The 18,276-nt window shown below is 43.1% G+C and overlaps 4 non-coding genes across 4 annotated transcripts; 2 read left to right on the forward strand and 2 right to left on the reverse strand.

Annotated features, from left to right (window-relative positions):
• Positions 1-1,965: 1,965 nt before the first annotated feature.
• Positions 1,966-2,038, reverse strand: TRNAA-AGC (transfer RNA alanine (anticodon AGC)). The gene has a single exon. It is a non-coding gene; the product is annotated as a tRNA-Ala (tRNA).
• Positions 2,039-6,215: 4,177 nt separating this feature from the next.
• TRNAT-AGU (transfer RNA threonine (anticodon AGU)) lies at positions 6,216-6,289 on the forward strand. Its single transcript has one exon. It is a non-coding gene; the product is annotated as a tRNA-Thr (tRNA).
• A 5,747-nt stretch (positions 6,290-12,036) lies between these two features.
• Positions 12,037-12,128, forward strand: TRNAY-GUA (transfer RNA tyrosine (anticodon GUA)). The gene is given in 2 exon segments: positions 12,037-12,073; positions 12,093-12,128. It is a non-coding gene; the product is annotated as a tRNA-Tyr (tRNA).
• A 5,170-nt stretch (positions 12,129-17,298) lies between these two features.
• On the reverse strand, positions 17,299-17,372 carry TRNAT-AGU (transfer RNA threonine (anticodon AGU)). The gene has a single exon. It is a non-coding gene; the product is annotated as a tRNA-Thr (tRNA).
• Between the last annotated feature and the right edge of the window lie 904 nt (positions 17,373-18,276).

An 18,276-nucleotide genomic window follows, 5' to 3' on the forward strand; every position in this document is an offset into this window, starting at 1 on the left:
ACGCGCCAAAGCTGGCGCGCACACACACTTAGCTTCGCTGGTTAGAGCGCTCCCTTCTCCTCCCGTCGGGCCGTGCGTCGTCATTGGCTAGCTCCCATAGAATTTTCTGAGGTTTTCTGGCATAATCCTGACTGATGAGTCAGTTGCATCGCCGGGTGATGAGAAAGAGGGCGACGGCGACGCCTACAAAGCTACGCGCTCTCTCGCGCGAGGGTGGAGGCTTTACCATGGGGCGCCGCACGGGCCTCGCGCCGCGCCGACTTGATAAAAATGTGCGCCGATTTCGTGACATCAGCATATCGCACATTAAACAGCACTTATTACATTTCACTCGAATGCATTAAGTAATGAGCCAAGGAACTACCCTTGCCTTAGGACTCAGCATTGAGCACGCGAGCGGGTTAGCTATTCAAATTTTGAAGAAGCACTGGATGGTCACTTAGACTTTGCTCTGAAATGTTAGATTTTTTATTTTTCAAGCTTTGAATGACTACCTGTGGTAAAAAAAAACGTGACGAATGGCTTCGATATTCTGTAGCAGCACGCGCATTCAGCTGGTTGTATGTGGTCCAATAACAAAGCCGCAGATTAGTGAGTTAAGCAAATTCCAGGCACCTTATGCCGTATCGGAGACAAAAGTCTATCAACCGTACACATGGAGATTTGGACTAGAAGCGCGGCGTAAGCGATCTATGATCTTATTTTTCTAGCATCATCGTCATCATCATCATCCGACTATACCCACTGCAGGGCGAAGTCTTCTCCAATATTTCTCCATCTAACCCGGTTCTGTGCTAGCTGCATCCACTTGACCGCTGTGAACGTCTTAACCTCATCCGCCCACCTAACTTTCTGCCGCCCCCTGCTACGCTTTCTTTCCCTTGGAATCTAGTTTGTTACCCTAAGCGACCATCGGTTATCCTATCTTCGCACTATATGTCCTGCCCATGCCCATTTCTTCTTGATTTCCCCTCGAATATGGGTAACTTGAGTTATTTCACTGACCCACACTGGACGCTTCCTATCTCTTAATGTTTGATGCGTTTTGTATTGATAAGGCAGGGGATACGTGCGTGAGCACACCCTCAAAAGCCCTCACGAAAAAAAGAGATAATCTATTTGTCAAAACACTTGCGTGTCAATTTGGTTTAAATTTTCACTCTCTTATGACAACCTGCTTCTTGATAAAGGAAAGGGGGGGGGGGGGGAGGGAGGGAACAGTCTCTTGAGCATGCGCCTAATGCGAGTGTATAAATTCTGTTACGTGTGCATTAAACGTCAGTTGAAGTCTAGCGTGTTGTCCCGTCGGTACCTTTTGTCGCTGTCCTTTGTGTTTTTCCACGCTAGTTGCAATGTCGCAGTCATTAACGAATTAATGTTACTCCTACCATTTTTCGTTCCATAGTCCTCTGCGTTGTCCTGAGCTTAAGTATAACCTGTAGCACACATTTTTCTAGCACACATGAAAAAACTAAGTCAAACTTTTATATTGACAAGTATGGTCCGAGACGAATGAAGAATACGAAGGTTATGCTCTCTGGTTGCAGTTTGCATGCTCTAGAGACTCTTATCCCTTATAGTACGTTATTCGCGATCTGAAATTCTTGTGCGTTTCCTTTTATTCACCCTTAACTTTGTTTTCACGCCCTTCTCGGTGATGATGTTACATGGCCGAGAGTTGCGAAATAAATACTACGATTACACGTGTCGTCTCAAAAGAAATGCAAATAGACCAGTTTTATAGTGTCTGTCTGTTTTGTAAGGAAATAATATAGGATTACCCAGGCAAACGGTGTCTCCAGGTTTGTTTTGCAAATAATCTTTCACTCCTGCAGTACATTAAACCTAGAACTCACACGTGCACATAACACAAACTGCAACACAAAACTTTTCTTTCTCTAAAGTAACGCTGCTCATAACGAGCAACAATTTGATTAAGAAATAATCATATCGATTAGAAAATGGTGGAGGTGCTGGGTGTCGATCCCAGTACCTCTCGCATGCTAAGCGAGCGCTCTACCATCTGAGCTACACCCCCTTTTTTTTCTTTATTGCCTGACTTCAGCACAATACAGAAAACCACTTACAGGGCACAATGAGCGTTCAATAATACAACAATCAGCCAGGTGGGTCTGAGCTACACCCCCGACGAAGGAGCGATAGAACGAGGCGTCTTATTATGCTTGGAGATTAGCGCTAAGAATCTATGCCTCACCCGAGGAAACCGGAAAAAAAAAATGGAATCGAATTTCACTCTTCCTCTACTCTACCGACTCTACTCTCTCTCTCTCGTTTAGACGATAGCGACTCGCAGAATAATCTGCGTTTCTGATCAGAATCACGCAGCTGATATACCTGCGCACACGGCCGTATGTTCCTCATTCGAGGTTCTAAGCCGCAATTACGACGCCTACAGAGTTTTAAGCTTTGTTCGAGTATCGGTTTACTCGTTCTCACAATCGATTCGGTGGTGTTCTTAACGCTACAAGTTAATGAAATGATTACTGTTCAAGACCCACTAAGAAAACAACCACAACAAACGACAGTAAGACTAGTTTAGCAAATTATTGCCACGGATAAAGCAAACGACGGGAACGAAGTACCGACTCTTGGTGTCTTCGCTCAGTCATGTGCTCTCTGAAAGTGATGCTCTTGGACCACGTCGTCATAGCGCCCTGCCGTGGTTTGTAGCAACAAGCTCCCTTTTATGAGTAGCTTTTCTGCTTGCCTTAACATATGAAGGGTCACGCAACGGGCATTCTGCTCATACTATGCTCCCCTGATTCAAGGCTATAGATATCACATTCTAAACAAATCCTAGCCTCGGCAGCCGCTTTTCGGTGGAGGCGAAAACCAAGGCGCTCGTGTGCTGTGCGATGTCAGTGCACGTTAAAGAACCCCAGGTGGTCGAAATTTCCGGAGTCCCCCACTACGACGTCTCCCAGTCGAAAAAAAAACTACAGACCTTTGTCAAAAATACGACAAAATATCCTGGAGTTCTGTCGTAACCATCAGATTTTCCTGTAGTTCTGCGGTACTTTGCTGTAGCTTTGTATTTTTTCTGTAGTATATTTCGTTTGGCTGTAGTTCTGTAGCAGTTTTATGTTGTAACTACAGAAACTTCTGATGTTACTACAGAATGTTCTTTTCTTACAACAGGTTTGCCGTCAAAAACCGCACAGAAATTCTCTCTTAACATCAGAAAATTTTCTGTAGGTTTTTCCGACTGGGCTCTCATAGCCTGAGTTGCTTTAAGACGTTAAACCCCACGAACCAAACCAAGACAAATTTTATAGGCTTTTGACAACTAAAGGCACTATGGACTCCCTGCTTCCTCATCAGTCTCTGTTCTCCCCTTGAAAATTGTTCAGGAACAAACAGTGATCAAAACCAGAAAGACGAATTTAGGTTTGAAAAAAGGCCGGTAATGAACAGCAGGCCAACGTTCGAACCACAAAAAGGAACTGTGCGCCTCAAATGCTCTTACACTGACGCCATGCAGCAGCCGAACTACTCTTGAGCGGCGCACAACAGCATGTTAATGTTGGCATTCGGCGCTCGGCATCAGAGACGAACCGTGCGGCTGGTCTCGTTCCGTCAAGAGCTCAATTGGTAGAGCGGTGGACTGTAGAGGAGTTCTCGATGCGGACATCCGTAGGTCGCTGGTTCGAATCCGGCTCGACCGAGATTATTTTTTTAGTGCAGCTTTCTCTACTGCTTCATTAATTTACGGCGGAGACGCCACATAATATACCATATTAAAATCCTTAACTGTGTTCTCTCATAAATCGTGTACAGTCTCCAAAGAACAAATTTTAGCTGTCATAGAAAGGAAAGAAGCGTCCAGCGTTTATTCGGCAAATTTCGAAGACACATACTTATTGCAAACATTTAAATGTGCCATACATTTTCTCATCCTACTACTTTATCAGTGCTGTAAGCGTCTTTGTATAGTGACGTTCAAGGCAACAAGCAATGCTTTATGCGGCGTTGCCTTAAATGCATACATATGCATATTATTCTGCCTTCAATGTCACAGCGCCACGAAGAAAGTACTTTGACTAATGAAGATGCTTAAAATAATTGTCAGAGGTCTAACCCAATATAAACTCTGACACCAAAACCACAGTGGTAACGACAGCTAAGTAAAAACGTCTGGCTTTATTTCAAAATCAACATTACACAAAAGAATAGCTGAAGCAGTAGGCTATGTTGCTCAACCTAAAAGGCCTTGTAACCTGTTAGCAAAACACCTTGGTTTTGAATGGCACAAATATATTAGGTTTCATTAAATACGGGTTCCTCGTCCACCGCTCGACGGGAAGAGCTGTTACGGCCAAATATATTTAAAAAAAGTTATTCAGATAGATTCTTATTACTCTAGTTGGCCTGCATTTTACAATGTCATTCTATTTATTTTTGCATGCAGCTTTAGCATGGATATTTGTTAGTGTAGACTATTTATGCAGTTTTTGCAATAAAGCCTAAAAAGAATTGAAAATTATGTTTTTACAACCACGCATGCTGGTATGCTTATGCACATCGCATGTTTTCAGAGATGGTGAGTTTATGAAAAGCTCAGCTAGCCTCCTGGGTGGAAGTTTTAATTGCGCACTGCTGTTCAGTGCTTTGTTCTGTTAAAGTAAAGCAGACAACAGGAAACTTGAACCTGTTGCACATTCTGTTGTCTGCTTTACTCTCACGATAAAGACATTGAGCACTAGTATGTGACTAAAATTTCCATGGCACATGCTTGCTGAGCTTTATATGAATGTTAATGGCAAGTTTGTACACCGATAGCGGGCCCGACAAGAGAGTTCCGGGAAACGTCCTAATGTCCGCCTACGGGTTTCCGTTGGACGTCTGTGGGACACGATTCGGATCCACGAGCGATAGTCCGACGGATGTCCACAATGCGCATGTAGAACAAAACCGAATTTCCGTCGGACGGTTGAACCACTGAAAAAGGACGTCCGTCGGTCGTCCGTCGTACGTCAATCACCGTCTGCGGTTTTTTAGCGCGCCCTGGCATGGCATAGCACGCGAATGCCTCCCCGTTTCGCCTCCATCTAAAAGCAGCTGCAGTGCCCTGGATTTGATTCCGCATCCGTAGACCTAGCAGTCGAGCGCTGTAAGAGCTACACCATCGCGGGAAGGTACAAACGAAGGACTTCATGGCGGAGAGAGAACATATGTATTAACGTGAGCTGGCAGTATAGACATGGCGTATGGCTATAATACACCGTAGTAAAAAGCACCTTCAGTCTTTCTTTCTTCAAAACCGACAAAACATACTCGATAAAATAAATTTGTAAATCCTCAATTTTGCTGGAAGTGAAAAAAAATAACAGTGGAGGTGCTGGGTATCGATCCCAGTATCTCTCGCATGCTAAGCGAGCGCTCTACTATCTGAGCTGCACCCCCAGACGCTTTTGTGACGTGCAACGGGACCAAGCCAAGAGCGAAGAAGTAGAATATAAATAGGTCGAACGGCGACATTCGAAACAGCCGGTAGAAACCGGTTGCTGCCGGAATGCCGAGTCGCGTTTGAAGACAATTCCACGAAGATTTATTCTCTCCTTTTTAGGTGCGTCTGCTGACCATGCTAGTTGAGTGCTTTCTATGAAACATAAGCACTTGAGGACAGTTAGGCCGATGCTTTAGTCCAAGACTAAGGCACGGTCTTTGGGAGACGGCATAGCAATTTAAACCATGGAGTCATTCAACATAGCAGTATTATCGCATAGCACAGATGTGTTTATGCGTTCAGTTCATTGAGTTTGCAATGAACGGGACAAGAAAGCAACAGTGCATTTGCAATTGTTGAGGTATTGATAGGATACGACACTTGGAAGCAATGACATTTGAAGCATGAATTTACAAACGTTTAGAGGCACATTAGGCTAGACAACCCTGAGTCCTCTTTGCGCAGTTGTTTTATAACGCGTTCTCTTGTCGCTACGTTTTGGGGCATCATTGTATTTCTGAGAACAAGAAGACGAGACAAGACGATTCATGTGAAAACACTAATAGCAGACCTTGAATGCGGTCTGGGTCCCACTAAAGTATGAACGTTTGTGTGTTACCACCACTGTGTACCACTACCTTGCAAATTTTTGAATAAGAAGAAGTTACAACTCGATAAAAATTGCCTTTTTATATTTTCCAGAAGGCTCGTTGAGAAGGTGTGGGCGAAAATTGGAAATGATCCAGGTGCCCCCGTGGCTTAGTTGGTTAAAGTGCCTGTCTAGTAAACAGGAGATCGTGAGTTCGAATCTCACCGGTGCCTTATACCTTTTTTTGTTTTGCACAACAGGGTACGTTAACTACATTCAATTCCTCGACTGTTCGTAGAAGCGAGCGGAAATTGCCAAACTACCAGGGATTTCGTACTACACGAGCCTGAGTGCCGCCTCCTGATCGATATATTCATGTTATCCATTTTTCCAAGAACACGTGGCAGTGGTATCCTTGTCTTCCTACTCATAAACTTATCACCTTTTCTTTCTTTTCCGATTGCCCCAAATAGTATTTCCTTTAAATGAAAGCTGTACGTGAACAACGTGCTCTTTACCGTTATACTGAAAATTACTAAGAATGGTGGCGCTGATGACAATGGTTACTAGAGGGTCTCTTTATAGAAAGCGAGAGCTTGGATCGCCTTTTATTAGGGCGCTGGCATGGTTGTTTCTTCTGGCTGCTTACATGGCCGACCACTTAGGGTTCAATCATTTGTGTTCCCTTACGTGATCGGATATCAGAATGTTGGCAGGAGTTGCCAAACAGAACTTGTGTGGAGGTTGAACAAGATTAACCTTTCAATTTTATTTGGATGCTGCGCCAGACACGCTACTCGTAGGCGACGCGAGCACGTGTATACGGCTATGATAGAGCTGAGCTTTATATGGGGTGGTCGCTTACGCTACCTTGTGCTATCGAACACTCGCGGATGCTACGTCAAACAATTAGAGGGATCAAACTTTATGCGAAGGTTATTGAAGCCGCTGCTCTGCATCAAGTTTATCGAGAATAATATAACTGACAGGACCAAAAACTACAGAGAGGTCGGTACGGATGTTTGCAATGATTCTGTGTATCAAGCTGAAAATTACAAAATAAATTTTGGATGCATTAATTGATAAAAAATTATTTGGGCAGCAGCCAAACTTTTTCTTGGCGTCAGAGTTATGCTTATCTTAACACTTCTGTACGTTTGATAGAGAAGATAACCTTTCCATCTTCACAAATAAGGAGTTGTAGATACTGAGGCATTTAGGCAGGTCCTTGGTGTATAATAAAGAAAGGACGGGCAAATAACTGAACCTTCGTGAACATTGCGTCAGAAAGAGATTACAAACTTTATTCGGTGATTTTCTTCAGCTATTATACTGCATGAAGTTTACTGCGTATAGTATGATTTATGGAATCAAAAGCTATGGAGAGGTCTCTGGATTTTATAGCTGTGAATTTGAATCCATCGACGTTCACATTATTTTATCAATGAGAGCTAAAAAAACATAATTCGTTACACAGTATCCTGTTCTCGAGCTTACGTGATCAAATGAGATAATATGGAACTGTATTAAGGTTTGTAATTGAACAACAGCGTTTTTTTTTGTTAAATTGCTGAAAAATGGCAGAATGACTAATTGGCGGCAATTAAGAAATGAATATTTGTGTTCGCACTAAAACGCAGTGTTTCAGCGTTTACTTTTGTGAATAAAGCATTGAACGCTCTCTCAGGGAAAATGCAAGACGTGCCCATTTTTTCACACCTTTTGAAACAGGTGACAGTGATAGCCGCCCGACTACTATTTGTTCACAGATAGGAATAGATTACGCACCCATACCGGATAAATTATTCGCTTTTGCGCCCAAGCTGTCCGGGCCACTTGTAGGCTTCCAGAGTGGAGAAAGTTGTCAGACTGGTCGAATTGTGAAGCCCCACTCACTGCCCAGCCGCAAACATCAAAACACATGTTATTTCCGCGACATATCGCTTGTCACTATGATTAAATTACACACATGGGACAAGACAACATCTGCATGACTCTGGTCGTTTACACAATAACCACTACAGAAGATGGTTGCGCTATGTGTGCATTCAACGTCTGTTCCTTAATGTTATTCTTCCCGGAGCAGTCAACGTTACTTCATAAGCGTGAAAAGAAGCTCTTACCACAAAGATTCTTGAACATGAACATCATCTGCCGGAACTATTTTCTCTAATTCTCCTGTCCTACATCATGTTTCCGATTCCTCCTAGGAAATACATGCGTGTACTACATGAATTCGTAATTCGTAATTTCACAATGGTGTCATCATCATCGTCATCATCATCATCATCATAATCATCATCATCAGCCTGACTATACCCACTGCACGGCGAAATATTTTCCCATATTTCTCCAATTAGCCCGGTTCTGTGCTGGCTGCATCCACTCGACCCCTGCGAACGTCTTAACCTCATCCGCCCACCTAACTTTCTGCCGTCCCTTGCTACGCTTTCCTTCCTTTGAAATCCAGTTTGTTACCCTAAGCGACCATCGGTTATCCTCTCTTCGCACTACATGTCCTGCCCATGTCCATTTCGTCTTCTTAATTTCCACTAGAATGTCGATAACTTGAGTTATTTCTCTGAGCCACTCTGCACGCTTCCTGTCTCTTTATGTTACCCCTACCATTTTTCGTTCCATAGCCTTCTGGGTTCTCCTCAACTTAAGTAGAACTATCTTGGTTAGCCTCCGCGTTTCAGTCCCATAGGTAAGTGCAGGTAAGATGCAACTGTTGTATACTTTCCTCTTGAGCGATACCGGTAAGCTGCTAGTCATAATCTGCGAGTGCTTGCCAAATGCGCTCCATCCCAATCTTATTCTTCTTGTTATTTCCTTTTCATGGTCCGGATCTGCGGTTACTACCTGTCCTAAGTAGACATATTCGCCTACTACTTCCAGTATTTCGCTACCTAATGTAAACCGCTGTTCCTTCCCGAGGCTGTTGAACATTACCTTAGTCTTCTGCATATTGATTTTCAAGCCTACCTTTCTACGTTTCCTTTCTAGGTCATCAATCATTATTTGCAGTTCATCTTCCGAGTTGCTTAGCAAGGCAATGTAATCAGCAAGTCGCAGATTTGCTGATGGAGCCACAATGTGGCCACAATGGTGTAAGGGAAGACAATCCTGTGTTTTTTTTTAACTCTACGTCATCGCTTCTAGTTCTCGTTTTCACAGAACGCTGGGACTATAAATATTATCTGAACCTTTTATTGCATCGTCCACAGTTCACGTTGGTTGTTTTCGTTAAGCAAACCTCAAGTAAGGTGTACTGTACTGACAGGATCATACCGCCTTGAACCGCTTTTATTATATGGTATTCTTTATCATATCTGTTCGAGGATGAGAGTTCCCACACAAGCGTTTGGATGATAATTGCATGTAGCCTATACTTCTCATATCCCACTGCCTAACGCATATTCGTTTCTATTTCTTGAACAATTTATCGTTATTTTTGTTTCCAGCTGAATATTCTCAAGTGATCACCCAATATTTGAAGGTGTAGCCACCTATTGATGAGCCGAATGCTTTTACTCAGTTTCAAAGACAAAGAAATTAGGTTGTAGAATAAGCTTAAACAGATAATAGCTTTGCGTGAAACTCTGCGGCCATCTTGAATACGCTGTTTAAACCTGAGAAGTAAACGAGGCTATCCACATTAATCTCTAGGCCAGGGAAGGGACGATTCTAAAAATGCTAACAGCCTAACAGTGTGTAATTGACAGTGACTTTGTAAACACACGGCATGCGCGCGATACCTTAGCGGTGACAAATGCAAAATATCAAATCCAGTATTTAATTTTTATAGGGTTTTAAGATGTCATAAGGTCATTTGGTTAGAATATCGTCCGCTACAACTGCCATTTTATACACTTTTCGTAGACCTACTGACAGCATGCTTGACATGCTGTCAGTAGATTGCTCTAGCGTAACTCCAGGTTTAACCGCAATCTAAACCACAATAATTTTTTTTTTCAAAGGAGGTAGAACCCATTATATACAATCAATTCGCAAGCCCTCATTGCTGCAGGAAGCGAAGAAATTTGCAGTGGAGGTGCTGGGTATCGATCCCAGTACCTCTCGCATGCTAAGCGAGCGCTCTGCCATCTGAGCTACACGTTTTTTTTTTATTGCCTGACTTTTGCAAGACAAAACAAACAGACACAAGACGTTGATATAGTAAGCCTGTCAGGGGCTGGCTTTTCTAAAATTCCTTAACATCCATCAAAGGTTCTACCCTTGGCAACCACTCAGGATTATCATTGTCAAACTTCACAATCTCAGTAAACCAATGGAGAACCTCGCTGAAAAAATTTCGTGCAGGACGCGCATCAGGAACACAGTGATATCCTGCATGCGTGAACGCCATATACTGCGGAGGCCCATTAGCATGATTGAATCATATGGAACCCCCTCCTCAATTTGCGTGGGTAAATACCGTATTCCGTGTGGAGTAATAGGTAAATCTTTCTTTATGGTTCTTTGAAGTACGTACGTCCCAAAAATAAACCCCTCCGCAACAGTGAAGAAATACTTGATCTATCGTTTCTGGCTGTTTACAAATTAAGCAATGTGAACCCCACGAAAGAAATAACCCTTTTTCTTGCAAAAACACTTTTACTGGCAAAATTCCAGTATGCAACTTAAAAAAGAAAGTTTTAGCCGCTGCCGGCACTTTTATTCTCTTTACCCTCTTCAGTACATTCCAGTCAGGGTCTCCTCCCCTGTATATGGTCCTATAGATGGATACCGGAAGAACAACGTCGCACAAACCTTTGTACAACTTTTCCTTTTTCACAGTTGATAAATATTCTTTTGAAAATCTTGCAGAAAGAAATCGCACACTTTGCACAACTTCTCTAAAGTAGTAGGGTAAACTGGTCGAAGTCCCTGAGACTCTTGCATGGTAGACGGCAAAGTGCTCCTGATAATTTTGCAAACGTGCCCTGAGCTACACCCCCAACGAGAGAAAGCGCTAACAAAACGCCTTATTGCGCGGGAAAAGATGTGCAAGAAATCTAGGCCGCACACGAGTAAACCGGACTCGAAGGGGCAAGTGAACTGCCTTCCACTCTCTCTCCACTCACAGACACCACTTCTCTTTTTTGGTCACAAGAGCCTCGCAGGCACAAGTCTCTTTTGTCTATGCGAATCACGTAGCATCTATGCCTTCATACACGGCCGAATTTTCCTCATTCAAGTTTCCGCCGTACTCGCCGAATTAGACGTTAACTTTCTTAGCGTATTGGTTAAGTCATTTTCGCAACGCTTTGGGTGGTTTTCTTGGGAGTAATTCAAACTGAAGAAACAATTACTATTGAAGAGTCACCCCAGAAGGAATGGTTAACGTCTGTGCAGTCTTAGCAGACTATTAGTTGCCATGACGGAAATTATGAGAACGTAGTTCCTGGTCTTGGCATCACCGCCCTATCATGTGTTCTCGCGAAGGGCAGTGCGCTTTGTACACTTTCTCCCCGAGCCTACCTTCCTTTGTACCCATCGCCAATGTTGGTCGAGCAGCTTTGCGTCTTATCTACTCAATACCTTTAGAGTGGCTGATTTGAATGCGCCATATTGGCGTAAAAAATTTGGGGTACTAATGTAAAACGTTTTTGCGAAGCTAATATATAGAGAATACCAACGAGTAGCCCTTTTTTCTCAAGTCGCGTGTGGCATCTGGCCGAAACGCGAACGCAATATTGTGGTCTACCTAATGATTATGAGCCTGTGGCATCAAGGCTTCAATAAGAACTGGTGGGCGAGTTGGTCTGACATATCTAGTGAAGCAGCGCAACGGCACAAGGCCAGAGGAAGAAAGGGACAAACACAGCGCTGATATCAGAGATGCCATAGGGGAGGAAAGCTGCGCAAACTGAGCGGAAGCAATTTACTGTGCGCCGTGCGTTCAGAAAACCCGACGTTCGCTAATGTAGGCGTTCAGCGCATATTGCCAGAGGCTACTCGAGCCTCGGTGCACGTTCCGTCGATAGCTCAGTTGGTAGAGCGGTGGACTGTAGAGGTTCCCACACTGCGGTCATCCATAGGTCGCTGGTTCGAATCCGGCTCGACGGAGGTTTTTCTTTTTTAGGGAAGAACCGTTCCTTAGTTTTTGATTGAGACAACAGATGCTATGATGCCAAGATGAGACAGCAAAAGTTGCGAAACGTAGTAAGAAAGAAAACTCAAATGTCCGAGCTCCTTTTTTTCTCTATACTTCTTTTTCAGTGCTCGAAGCACAGATCTATGTTGGTGTTTGCAGCAACAAGCATCGCCTTATAATACCTATTATTACCCTACTGAAAAACCAAAAGTTCTACGTGGCAATAACCTTCAAATCTCATCTAATCGTATAGACTCTCATACAGTTCACATCATTATCATAAAGTATTGTACATCATTTATGATAATGTCCAACAAACTATGAGACCTTATGCAATTATATGCAACGTGTATGTGATTTCTTATGTGAATTGAGTGAGATTGTGTGAGAAACTGTCAGCTCATTGCCTCATGCAACTTTTTCAGGATGGTACAGCCACAGGCACGCAAATTAATCCAATTTTCACAGTAATTGGGCTGCAAAGAACATAGCTTGAGCAGTGAATAAGCTAGTTATGACTGCCAGAAATGGCTCGGTCCAGAAAGAAAAACGGCGACAGCACCTCAGCAAAAACACATCACTTTATCTTAAGGTAAGCGTTGCAGTAAAGGCTACTCGAAGCAGCGGGCTAGTTTGCTCAGCCTAAAAATCCTTGCAGCCTCTTAGAAAGCGCCTGTGGTTTCAAGCAGCTCTGTGTGTTTCTCACAGAAATAAATGATCCCAGACAGCTCTAAACATCTGGTTGTCTAATGTTTATAAACACTTCACAAGATCCACTGAGGAGAAGTCCTTATCCGCTCTATACTCTATTGACACAATACGGGCTGAGTATTTCAAGGATGGGCATGTACTGTGTTATCGAGGTTTACCAGAGAGGCGACTAGGAGTAGGTTTCCTTGACAGTAAGTATATAGCGGGTAATATAGATGAATTCTATAGTATTACTGAGAGGGTTGCAGGCATCGTAATTAGGCTTAATAAGCGGTATAAACTGAAGGTTGTACAGTCCTATGCACCTACATGTAGTATGATGACCAGGCAGTTGAAATCTTCTATGAAGATGTAGAATCGGCAATGCGAAAAGTAAAAACGCAGTATACTGTACTAACGGGCGACTTCAATGCCAAGGTAGGGAAAAAACAGGCAGGTGACAAGGTAGAGGTGACTATGGCATTGGTTCTAGGAATAGCAGAGGGGAGCTACTAGTTGAGTTTGCAGAGCGCAATAACTTACGAATCATGAATACCTTCTTCAGCAAACGGAAGAATCGGAAATGGACATGGAAAAGTCCTAACGGAGAGACTAAAAATCAAATCAACTTCATAATGTGTTCAACCCCCGCCATTATGAAAGATGTAGAGGTAATCGGGAAAGTGCGATGCAGTGACCACAGGATGGTGAGGTCCCGAATTAGCCTAAATCTGAAGAACGAACGCAACAGATTAGTAAAAAAGAAACCCATCAACGAATTAGCGGTGAGGGGGAGGGCAGAAGAGTTCAGGATCTCGCTACAGAATAGGTATTCAGCTGTAACTGAGGATGTCGAGATTAGGCAAGGAACAATAATTTCAATGATATCATTACTCAGTGCGCGGTAGAAGTAGGCGGTAGGATAGTTAGAGAGGATACCGGTAAGCTGTCTAAGGAGACGAAAGATTTGATAAAGAAACGCCAGCGTATGAAAGCTTCCAATCCAACAGACCAGATCGAATTGGCCGAGAGATCAAAGCTAATCAATAAGCGCAAGGTGGCCGATATAAGGACGTATAACATGGAGAACATTGAGCACGCTGTAAAGAACGGGGCAAGCCTTAAAGCGGTAAAGAAGAAACTGGGTATAGGCAAAAACCAGATGTATGCGATAAGGGATAAGGCGGGCAACGTCATCACTAATATGGACCAGATAGTCAAAGTAGCCGAGGAGTTCTATACAGATCTCTACAGTAGCCAAAGTAGTCTGGACCGTAATGAGATTGGCGGTAGAGGAAAACAGTTAGACGTTCCACCAGTGACGAAGGACGAGGTCAAGAAAGCACTATAAACTATGAAAAGGGGGAAATTAGCTGGAGAGGATCAGATAACTACAGATTTGCTGAAGGACGGGGGGGATATCGTGCTAGAAAAATTGGCCACCCTGTATACGCAGTGCCTGGTGTCATCGACGGTACCGGAACCATGGAAGAATGCAAACATTATCCTGATTGCCATCAGTAATCTGCGATTTGCTGATGACATTGCCTTGCTAAGCTACTCGGGGGATGAACTGCAAATAATGATTGATTACCTCGACAGGAAAAGTAGAAAGGTAGGCTTAAAATGAATATGCAGAAGACTAAGGTAATGGTCAACAGCCTCGGGAAGGAACAACAGTTTACATTAGGTAGCGAAAAACTGGAAGTGTTAGGCGAATATCTCTACTTAGGACAGGTAGTAACCGCAGATCCGGACCATGAAAAGGAAATAACAAGAAGAATAACATTGGGATGGAGCGCATTTGGCAAGCACTCGCAGATTATGACTAGCAGCTTACCGGTATCGCTCAAGAGGAAAGTATACAACAGTTGCATCTTGCCTGTACTCACCTATGGGGCTGAAACGTGGAGGATAACCAAGACAGTTCTACTTAAGTTGAGGACAACCCAGAGGGCTATGGAACAAAAAATGGTAGGGGTAACATTAAGAGATAGAAAGCGTGCAGAGTGGGTGAAAGAAATAACTCAAGTTACCGACATTCTACTGGAAATTAAGAAGAAGAAATGGACATGGGCAGGGCATGTAGTGCGAAGAGAGGATAACCGATGGTCGATGAGGGTAACAAACTGGATTCCAAGGGAAGCAAAGCGTAGCAGGGGGCGGCAGAAAGTTAGGTGGACGGATGAGATTAAGAAGTTCGCAGGGGTCAAGTGGATGCAGCTAGCACAGAACCCGGTTAAGTGGAGAAATATAGGAGATGCCTTTGCCCTGCAGTGGGTATAATCAGGCTGATGATGATGATGATGATGATGGTGATGATTTCAAACACAATAAACCTAGCAACGGTAGTGTAAGTGTTTATTAATTAGGGGAATATATACACCATTTAGGCAGCTTTGCACCCCAAGTTTTCATGCTTTTTGCTCTTTTGTTCAAGATTTTTTTTTCACTCGCAAATAGCGAGGAGTCAATAGAAAGACCAAATGTATCCACTATATTTTGTGCAGCTATTCTTGGTTCCTTGCACAAATATTAAAGGATCTATATTTAAACGCGCTCCAGCTGCTGCAAGACTGAAAACATAAAATTTGCCCTTTTCTTTCAAGCTGCACAATAATTCTTTCTAAAGTGTAAGAAACACAGTTAATGTCATCGCTATAGCTCGTTCTTCAGCTTCCACTGGCGCAGTATCATGGCATGTGGAAGGTAGGGTATTTTTAACGAAGTACTTAAGGTGATCACTTTGTTGACGAGATATGACTCAGCAGCTGCATCTTCTTAGAGGTGCGGTGGTGGAGCCACTGCGGCATGAAGATAGCTAACTCTAAGCCACTCTGTCACGAGAACGATTAGTAGCGACGACGCCTAAACGAAAGCATGTGGCTTGACCTGAAGATAAATATTGCAGTAAAAGTCTATCGAAGTAGTTGCTACATCGCTGATCCAAAGACGTCGGGAATCTCCAGCTCCATGCATAGTATAAGTTTACACCTCTCTAGCAAGATCTTGTGCGGAGATGTCAAGAATTTTACTATTCTGAATTGAATCAGGTATTCCTCGTTATTTCAAGCCTAAAGAATCTATTATCGTACCTATGATGTTTCCATCTAGCTCTTAGATCTGCTAAATACATTTTGCACTTTTTTACTAGCCTTGTTTATTTGTTTTCATTAGTTTTCATACTTTTGCTCATTGACTGAAATAACGTTTTGAATAAGAAGAGTCAACACAATGGAAACAGAACTTGGAGTTTAAGTTACAACATTATGAAAAGAATGCGAAGGAAGGGTTGGGTACAATATTTTGTCACACGTATTTGGCCTCCATGGAAAATGAAAAAAAATGGTGTTGCATTTATTCTATTTGAGATTCTTTTTACTTCGGCGATTTTTTTTTCGTGTTGTTCAGTGACATCTACGTCGCTCGATGTAAGTTGTATGTTTTTATTTAGACAAACGTTAATTCCTGACTCCGAGAGAGCCACTGTTTAGGTTCCAGCGCGAGTGAACTATGTTATTGCATATTCTCAGCGGAACGTTCGCTCGCGAAGAATAATGGTGAATTCTTCATTCATTTACTTCCGGAATGAAACCTTACGGAGTACACTTAAGCCCTGCCTTTAAGGGTATGAGGTGATAGTGTACGCTACCAACGTGCATATAAAGCCTCGCTTTAACCAAGTCGTATGAACTTGCCTTCGAGGCCTAGATTTAGAGTGCCTGACTTGGCCTCCAAGAGCACTGGAAGGTTGATTCTTATTTCACCTTCCCACCTCAAATGAGTAACCCGATGTGGCTGCCCAACTAAGATTTTCATATCATGAGGTCTCCTTAAGATTCAAATGTGAAAGTTGAGTTCTCTCGCACACATTACAGTGGGAAGAGGGGACATAGGGCAAAAATCTGCATAATTGAACTTGAAGTAGCATTTAATGTCCAAAAACAATCGCAAGCAGTCTCAAAAACATTAGAAGAATTCATTTTCGACCTTGCAAGTGCCCAGCCACCACCTCTCAGAGCCGTGTACGTAATTTGTGGCTCCCAAAACACGTGCTGTATATTTAACCCTATCCTGTTAATAAATGATGTTCTCCGTGTTCTCGTTTTCTCTAAGGGGGCAAAATAATAATCATTGCTGCTGGCACCACCACTCTTCTTCGCATGTTCGAATACAATGCTCAGGAGGTAGTTGTTCACGCACTGCTGGGATTTAAGGGCATCCTTTTTGAGGTAGGTTGAAAAGAAAGAAAAATGGTTATAAGTTATAAGCAGAAATACAAGAACGGGAGAGCAGATTTATTTTTATTATTATGGATTGCAACAAACAGAGAAACAAGTCGAACAGGAGACCGCACGGAGCTCGGAGTTCGACACCCGTGGTGATTGGCGCACGTTTTTACGACCAGTCGAGGAGATGAATGCAGGTAACGAACTGCGACGTGCAAAAGAAAGGCACCGGTGAGATTCGAACTCACGATCTCCTGTTTACTAGACAGGCGCTTTAACCAACTAAGCCACGGCGCCTTTTTTTTTCTTTATTTCCTGACCGAGGACGTACAGAAAGAAGACACATGTGACATCAATAACATGACAAAATAAAAGATCAAGCATTGACTTAAGTTGTCGGATTAAAAATCCCTCATATGTAACAACCCTTCAAAACTAACTAACCATTCTGGCTCTAGTTTTAAAGCTTTCTGTTCGTCCACATATGGCCGTATGCTCTCTCTAAAGAGCTGCCTCGCTGAACGTGCATCGACATCACCGTGCTCTACAGCCATTCTGCTTTTCCATATGCTGTGGAGAGCCATTAGCATCAAAAGATCCAACGGTGTATCATTGTTCGCTTCTACTGGCAAGAATCGAATACCATGTGGGCTTATGGGTAGTTCCTTTTTAAGCGTCCTCTGGAGCACGTCCCATAAAAATACGGCATCCCAGCATTGGAGAAACACGTGTTCAAGTCGGTAAATTGAAAGATAGACTGGACAAATGGAATGGATGGCAGTGGTCGATGTTTGCTAAGGCCACGATTTGTAATTTGTTTTTAGTGACAAAAGTTTGGTATGTGCTTCAAGTGTTATATTGTTCAAGAGCTAATGTCCAAAAGATGCATCGTATCTTTGCCGTCTTTGTGTGGGGGTCTTCGTGGGAACGGACAATTCAGACAAATCTCTTCCGCCGGGTGAAGGACGGCGGGCTTGGTTTGGCACATCTGTTTCTGCGCCAGTTAGTCAATCGTTTCATGTTTTTGAGGAATGTGAAAAATCCATTTCTTCGTACGGTCTGTCAGTTACGCCTGGGTCAAGCTCTCCCGGGAATTGTCGTTTCTTCTGACCGCATGTCAGGAGGTGTCCACGGGTATCTAAGGGAAGTGGTCTTGGCGTACAGGTTCTTGATAGTGCGGTTTACTTTAGACTATTTGTGG

The sequence above is a fragment of the Amblyomma maculatum genome, chromosome 3 (assembly GCF_055883805.1).
Source record: "Amblyomma maculatum isolate TAMU_Amacu chromosome 3, ASM5588380v1, whole genome shotgun sequence".
Taxonomy (NCBI): domain Eukaryota; kingdom Metazoa; phylum Arthropoda; class Arachnida; order Ixodida; family Ixodidae; genus Amblyomma; species Amblyomma maculatum.